The sequence below is a fragment of the Glycine max genome, chromosome 4 (genome assembly GCF_000004515.6).
Source record: "Glycine max cultivar Williams 82 chromosome 4, Glycine_max_v4.0, whole genome shotgun sequence".
Classification (NCBI taxonomy): Eukaryota; Viridiplantae; Streptophyta; class Magnoliopsida; order Fabales; family Fabaceae; genus Glycine; species Glycine max.
The window spans coordinates 23120848-23128859 of NC_016091.4; the positions used below are offsets into that span (position 1 = coordinate 23120848).

The 8012-nt window shown below is 43.4% G+C and overlaps 1 non-coding gene across 1 annotated transcript; it reads right to left on the reverse strand.

Annotated features, from left to right (window-relative positions):
* Window positions 1-385: 385 nt before the first annotated feature.
* LOC113001575 (small nucleolar RNA R71) lies at window positions 386-492 on the reverse strand. Its single transcript, XR_003266969.1, has one exon. It is a non-coding gene; the product is annotated as a small nucleolar RNA R71 (small nucleolar RNA).
* Between the last annotated feature and the right edge of the window lie 7520 nt (window positions 493-8012).

The following is an 8012-nucleotide window of genomic DNA, read 5'->3' on the forward strand; positions in this document are numbered from 1 at the left end:
TGAGAACATGGCACAACCTCCACCCCGTGAGAGGACTCTAAGGGAAATGGCTGCACCTGATTTCACCTACGAAAGCTTGTGCATCCAACACCCTGATGAGGATGTCCCATATGTTCTTAAAACTGGACTGATTCATTTGCTTCCAAAGTTTCATGGCCTTGCAGGTGAAGACCCACACAAACATTTGAAAGAATTTCACATTGTCTGCTCCACCATGAAACCCCCAGATGTCCAAGAGGATCACATATTTCTGAAGGCTTTTCCTCATTCATTAGAGGGAGTCGCAAAGGACTGGCTGTATTACCTTGCTCCAAGGTTCATCACGAGCTGGGATGACCTTAAGAGAGTATTCTTAGAGAAATTTTTCCCTGCTTCCAGGACCACAACCATCAGGAAGGATATCTCAGGTATTAGACAACTCAGTGGAGAGAGCCTGTATGAGTACTGGGAGAGATTTAAGAAACTATGTGCCAGTTGCCCCCACCATCAGATTTCAGAACAGCTTCTTCTCCAATATTTTTATGAAGGACTCAGTAATATGGAGAGAAGTATGATAGATGCTGCCAGTGGTGGAGCCCTTGGAGACATGACTCCTGCTGAAGCCAGAAATTTAATTGAGAAGATGGCTTCCATCTCCCAGCAGTTTAGCGCCAGAAATGATGCCATAGTCATTAGAGGAGTGCATGAGGTAGCTACAAACCCATCTGCATCATCTGAAACTAAGAAGCTTGAAAGCAAACTGGATGCATTGGTTAACTTGGTAACCCAGCTGGCCTTGAATCAGAAATATGTACCTGTTGCAAGGGTTTGTGGTTTGTGCTCCTCTGCTGACCACCATACAGACCTTTGCCCTTCCATGCAGCAACCTGGAGCAATTGAGCAGCCTGAAGCTTATGCTGCAAATATTTACAATAGACCTCCTCAACCTCAGCAGCAAAATCAACCACAGCAGAACAATTATGACCTCTCCAGCAATAGATACAACCCTGGATGGAGGAATCACCCTAACCTCAGATGGTCCAGCCCTTAGCAACAACAACAGTAGCCTGCTCCTTCCTTCCAAAATGCTGCTGGCCCAAGCAGACCATACATTCCTCCACCAATCCAACAACAACAACAACCCCAGAAACAACCAACAGTTGAGGCCCCTCCACAACCTTCCCTCGAAGAACTTGTGAGGCAAATGACTATGCAGAACATGCAGTTTCAGCAAGAGACCAGAGCCTCCATTCAGAGCTTAACCAATCAGATGGGACAATTGGCTACCCAATTGAATCAACAACAGTCCCAGAATTCTGACAAGTTGCCTTCTCAAGCTGTCCAAAATCCCAAAAATGTCAGTGCCATTTCATTGAGGTCGGGAAAGCAGTGTCAAGGACCTCAAACTGTAGCACCTTCCTCATCTGCAAATGAACCTGCCAAACTTCACTCTACTCCAGAAAAAGGTGATGACAAAAATTTACCTAACAATTTCTGTGCAGGTGAATCTTCTTCCACAGGTAATTCTGATTTGCAGAAGCAGCACATTCCCCCTCTTCCATTCCCTCCAAGAGCAGTTTCCAACAAAAAAATGGAAGAGGCAGAGAAAGAGATCTTGGAAACGTTTAGAAAAGTAGAGGTAAACATACCTCTGTTGGATGCAATAAAGCAAATTCCAAGATATGCCAAATTCTTGAAGGAGTTGTGCACTAATAAGCGGAAGCTTAAAGGAAGTGAACGGATTAGCATGGGCAGAAATGTCTCCGCATTGATTGGTAAATCAGTTCCTCAAATTCCTGAAAAATGCAAAGATCCAGGTACATTCAGCATACCTTGTATCATAGGGAATAGTAAGTTTGACAATGCCATGCTAGATTTAGGAGCTTCTGTTAGTGTTATGCCTCTGTCTATTTTTAATTCTCTATCTCTAGGCCCCTTGCAGTCAACTGATGTGGTAATTCATTTAGCTAATAGAAGTGTTGCCTACCCTGTTGGTTTCATAGAAGATGTCTTAGTTAGAGTTGGTGAACTGATTTTCCCTGTTGATTTTTATATTTTGAATATGGAAGATGGATTTTCTCAAGGATCAGTTCCCATCATTCTAGGTAGACCCTTTATGAAAACTGCTAGAACTAAGATAGATGTTTATGCAGGCACACTGTCCATGGAGTTTGGTGATATAACTGTTCATTTTAATATTCTGGATGCTATGAAATACCCATTTGAAGATCTTTCTGTATTTCGTGTTGAAATAATTGACCATGTTGTTGATGAATACATGACTGATCTTTATTCTAATCTGCATGCCTCTCACTCTTCATGCATTGAGTCTGAAATTGTACTTGATCATATGTCTGAATTTGATGCTGAGAGTGAATCTGAGAGTGATATTGATTGCATGCCTGGTGGTGGTGTTTTACCTCTTGAGATTGATTTTATAGAGTCAGATAGGACTAACCATGTTTCAGGAAGTACACATACCTCTGACTTTCTTTATGAGGTAAAGGCTGAGAGACCATCCCCTTCTACCACTGTCCAGCCGACCACACCAGAATTGAAGCCTCTGCCATCAAATTTAAAATACGCTTACTTGGATGATAGCAAGAGTTTTCCAGTGATTATATCTGCCTCCCTTGCTGATGAGCAAGAGGAGAAGTTGTTGTCAGTTCTCAAGAAGCATAAGAAGGCTATAGGCTGGATCCTGGCGGACATTCCTGATATTAGCCCATCCACATGTATGCATCGAATAAATTTAGAGGATGGAGCTAAACCAGTAAGACAGCCACAGAGAAGACTCAACCCGGTGATTCTTGATGTAGTGAAGAAGGAGATAACCAAGCTTTTGCAAGCTGGAATCATTTATCCTATCTCCGACAGCCAATGGGTGAGTCTCGTCCAGGTAGTCCCGAAGAAGACCGGCCTCACAGTGATAAAAAACGAGAAGGAGGAGCTAATTCCTACTCGGGTGCAGAACAGTTGGAGAGTCTGCATTGACTATAGGAGGCTGAACCAGGTTACCAAAAAGGACCATTTTCCCCTGCCATTTATTGACCAGATGCTTGAACGCCTGGCAAGTAAATCCCACTACTGTTTCCTTGATGGTTTTTCTGGTTATATGCAAATTACTATTGCTCCTGAGGATCAGGAAAAGACCACATTCACCTGCCCCTTCGGCACTTTTGCCTATAGGAGGATGCCTTTCGGCCTGTGCAATGCCCCTGGTACCTTCCAGCGGTGCATGATTAGTATTTTCATTGATTTTTTAGAAAATTGCATAGAGGTGTTCATGGATGATTTCACTGTATATGGATCCTCTTTTGATGGTTGTTTGAATAGTTTGGAAAAAGTTTTGAATAGATGCATTTAAACTAACCTTGTTCTAAATTTTGAAAAATGTCATTTTATGGTTGAGCAAGGTATAGTTTTAGGCCACATTATTTCCAATAAGGGTATTGAAGTAGATCCTGCAAAAATTTCTGTTATTTCACAATTGCCTTACCCCTCTTGTGTGCGAGAGGTGCGATCTTTTCTTGGTCATGCAGGATTCTACAGGCGCTTTATAAGGGATTTTAGCAAAGTAGCCCTTCCATTGTCCAACTTGTTGCAAAAGGAGGTGGAGTTTGACTTTAATAACAGATGCAAAGAGGCTTTTGATTGCCTCAAAAGAGCGCTGACTACCACCCCCATCATCCAGGCACCCGACTGGACAGCCCCTTTTGAGCTTATGTGTGATGCATCAAATTATGCATTGGGGGCTGTCCTTGCTCAGAAAATTGATAAATTGCCCAGGGTGATATATTATGCTTCTAGGACTTTAGATGCTGCCCAAGCGTATTATACTACTACTGAGAAAGAGCTTCTAGCCATAGTTTTTGCTCTTAAAAAATTTCGATCTTATTTGCTTGGCACCCGCATTATTGTTTACACTGACCATGCAACTCTAAAGTACTTGTTGAAGAAGGCTGATTCTAAGCCTAGGTTGATCCGATGGATGCTCTGGCTCCAAGAGTTTGACTTGGAGATCCGTGATAGGAGCGGAGCACAAAATCTAGTTGCTGATCATTTGAGTCGGATCGAACGTGTATCTGATGTAGATTCACCTATTCGGGATGATTTCCCGGATGATTATTTGTATATACTGTATAGTATTTCTGACTCTCTTTCTACTCCCTGGTTTGCTAATATTGTCAATTATTTAGTTGCTTCTGCTTTTCCTCCCTTAGCATCTAAAGCCCAAAAAGATAAAATTAAAAGTGATGCTAAGCATTTTATTTGGGATGACCCCTACTTGTGGAAATTGTGCAGTGATCAGGTCATTAGACGGTGCATTCCAGATCATGAGACTGACTCAGTCCTGTAGTTCTGTCATTCTTCCGCACCGGGAGGTCATCTGGGTGTTCAAAGGACAGCTCGCAGAGTGCTTGATTGTGGTTTTTATTGACCCACCATCTTTAAAGATGCGTGGAAGATCTGCAGCACTTGTGAGCAGTGTCAGAGAGCAGGAAATACACTTACATGGCGACAACAAGTGCCTCAACAACCTATGCTATTCTGTGAGGTGTTTGATGTCTGGGGTATAGATTTCATGGGTCCCTTTCCTATCTCTTTTGGTTATGTTTACATTCTCCTTGCAGTTGACTATGTTTCAAAATGGGTGGAAGCCAAGCCCACTAGAACTAATGATGCTAAAGTTGTCGCAGACTTTGTCAGGTCTAATCTGTTTTGCAGGTTTGGAGTACCTAAAGCAATTGTTAGTGATCAAGGAACCCATTTTTGCAACAGGACAATGCATGCCCTGCTTAAAAAGTACGGGGTGGTACACAGGGTATCCACACCATACCACCCCCAGACTAATGGACAGGCAGAAATTTCTAACAGGGAAATCAAGAGAATTCTAGAGAAGATTGTGCAGCTAAGCAGGAAAGATTGGAGTACCAGGCTTGATGATGCTCTCTGGGCACATCGGATTGCCTACAAAGCACCCATAGGAATGTCTCCTTATCGGGTTGTCTTTGGAAAGGCATGTCATCTTCCAGTGGAAATTGAGCACAAAGCATACTGGGCAGTGAAGACTTGCAATTTCTCTATGGATCAAGCTGGCGAGGAAAGGAAGTTGCAACTAAGTGAGTTAGATGAAATCCGCCTAGAAGCCTACGAGAATGCCAAGTTCTACAAAGAAAAGACCAAGAAGTTCCATGATAGTATGATAGTTAAAAAAGACTTCGTGGTTGGGCAAAAAGTGTTATTGTATAATTCTAGGCTTGGACTCATGAGTGGTAAGTTGAGGTCTAAGTGGATTGGTCCTTTTGTTGTTACTAATGTTTTTCCTTATGGTACAGTTGAGATCAAAAGCGACTCCACAAACAAGAGCTTCAAGGTCAACAGACATCGACTTAAGCCATTCCTCACGAACCCTTCTTTAGTGGACGTAGTGGTGGAAGAGACTTCCTTACTCCACCCTACTCTTCCTCCACCATGACTTAGGGAGTTTTTCTTTTCCTATCTCCTTCTTTGCTTTTATTACACTTGTCCGATTCTCTTTGATGATTTAATTGTTTTTAATCTTTTAATTGTGCTACATTGAGGACAATGTGTTGTTTAAGTATGGGGGGGAGTGTTCTTTGGTTTTGCTAGTTTTGTTGGTTTTGTTAATTTGTTAGTTGTGTTAATTTGTTAATGTTGTTAGTTTCGTCGGATTTTCAGTTTAATATTTTGGGTCAATTTTGTGTGCACGTACGAATTTGCATGTTTTTCTTTGAATTATTGGATATGTTCAAGAAATGGGTAATTGTTTTGAAAATAAAAGTTCTTGACATTTTGTGACTTGAAATTCTTGATTCTTCTCTACATGTCATGATAGTTTTGAAAGCTCAATTTGAAAGTGATGAGTTTACCTTTGTGAGAATTTGAGCCATCCATCATCATAATCATTTGGTGTGTTTTGCCCCATTGATTGCTTGCACAATAGCCTTGGCTTGATTCTTGTTGATGCGTCCTAATTCACATGCATATTTGGAAATGATTGAGGCAATTTTGTTCTTATAAGATTCTAGCCAAATGGACTTACCTTAAATTAATTCCTTTGATAGCCCTTTTGAGCCTTGTTTCCCTTTCCTTGTTTTGAAGCTCACTACAAGCCTTAAGTGAAAAACCATGATATCACCATATCCTTAAGGAATTTTGGAGCTTTGGAATTGTTTTGGGAATAAGTGTGGGGGGTTTTTGTTTCATTGGACAACTTGTTTTGTTGGCTATGCTTCATGATGTATTTTGGGCCATACTTGATGTACATTGTATATTGGTTAAATGTTGGACATGCTAAATGAAATGTTGTTTCTCAAAGGCTATAGAGTCAAAAAAAAAAAATTCGAAAAAAAAGAAAAAGAAAAGCAATAAAGTTGAGTGAATAAGATCTTAAATGGCACAAGAATGATGAAACTCTTGGTCGTAAGCAACGCTATATCCTTTTTGTGGATGAGCTGAGGTGAACTCTAGAGGTGATGGCGGTGCGTCTGTTGCCCGCTGCTGGCCATCCCTAGGCTGCTGTGGTGTTTCGCCCAGCGCCTGCCTGGAGACGCAGTACTTCTTGATGAAAACTCGATTAGTAGGGGGCCTGATGCCCTTGCTGGAGGTGACAGGTACTCCGTAGAACTGATAGAGACCCGTAATTAGAGCTTGACAACTCCAAGACCCTGTTGGACTTCTTCGGGTCCACTGGGTGTCTTGCAGGCGCGATCCCTGCAAACAATAGATGAAATCAAAAATCAGTTGAGCGAGGTGCATACTTACCTATGTCATGATGACGTGACCTTGCCGGGGGGAACGGGTACCCTGTAGGACTACAGAGGCCCGTAACCAGAGCTGGAAACCCCAGGGCCCTGTTGGACTTCTCCGAGTCCACTGGGTGTCTTTGTGGGTGCCATTCCTGCAAACAATAGATGGTATTAGAAATCAGTTGAACCATATGTATACTTACCTATGTCACGATGGCATGACTTTGCTGGGGGAACGGGCACCTGGTAGGACTGACAGAGGCCCGTAACCAGAGCTGGAAACCCCAGGGCCCTGTTGGACTTCTTCGAGTCCACTGGGTGTCTTGTGGGCACGATCCCTGCAAACAATAGATGACATCAGAAATCAATTGAACCATGTGCATACTTACCTATGTCATGACGGCACAGACCAACCGATACATCTGCAGGGGGAGATTGGCATTGTGGTCGCCGGGCAGAATGTTACTAAATAGCAACATCATCCATATCCATGTAAAAGTGGTCATGTTGGTGCGTATGATCCACACTCGTCTTTTTGCAACGGCACGGGTGAAATCTTGCCCCGGTATGCATAGTAGATACGTGATAGCCTCCCTCTCTGGATGTGCTCGCACAGTTGGTCGCCCTCTAATATCAGGGGGTTGCCCAGGAACTGATAAAAGGAAACTACTGGCCCCTTAACCGGGAGCGCGAGTCTCGGTTAAGCATTTAAGGGCAGAGGACCTTAAATTATCTTAAGGTGTGGATATGGAGCCCACTGAAAGTGAGGACGCGTAGCCCTCTAAAGGCGAGGGCGTGTAGCCCCCTGAAGTGCAGGACGTGTCGCCTTTTGAAGGCGAGGGAGTGTAGTCCTATGATGGTGAGGACGTGTAATCCTCTAAAGGTGAGGGCATGTCCCCCTTTGAAAATGGGAGACATGTAGTCCTCTGATGGTGAGGACGTGTAGTCCTCTAAAGGCGAGGACGTGTAGTCCTCTGAAGGTGAGGGCGTGTAGCCCTACAAAAGTGAAGGTACATGACCCTTTGACGGCGAGGACGTGTAGTCCTCTGAAGTTGAAGGTACATGACCCTTTGAAGGCGAGGACGTGTAGTCCTCTGAAGGTGAAGGTACATGACCCTTTGAAGGCGAGGGCGTGTAGTCCTCTGAAGGTGAAGGTACATGACCCTTTGAAGGCGAGGACGTGTAGTCCTCTGAAGGTGAAGGTACATGACCCTTGGAAGGCGAGGACGTGAAGTCCTCTGAAGGCGAGGGCGTGCGGCC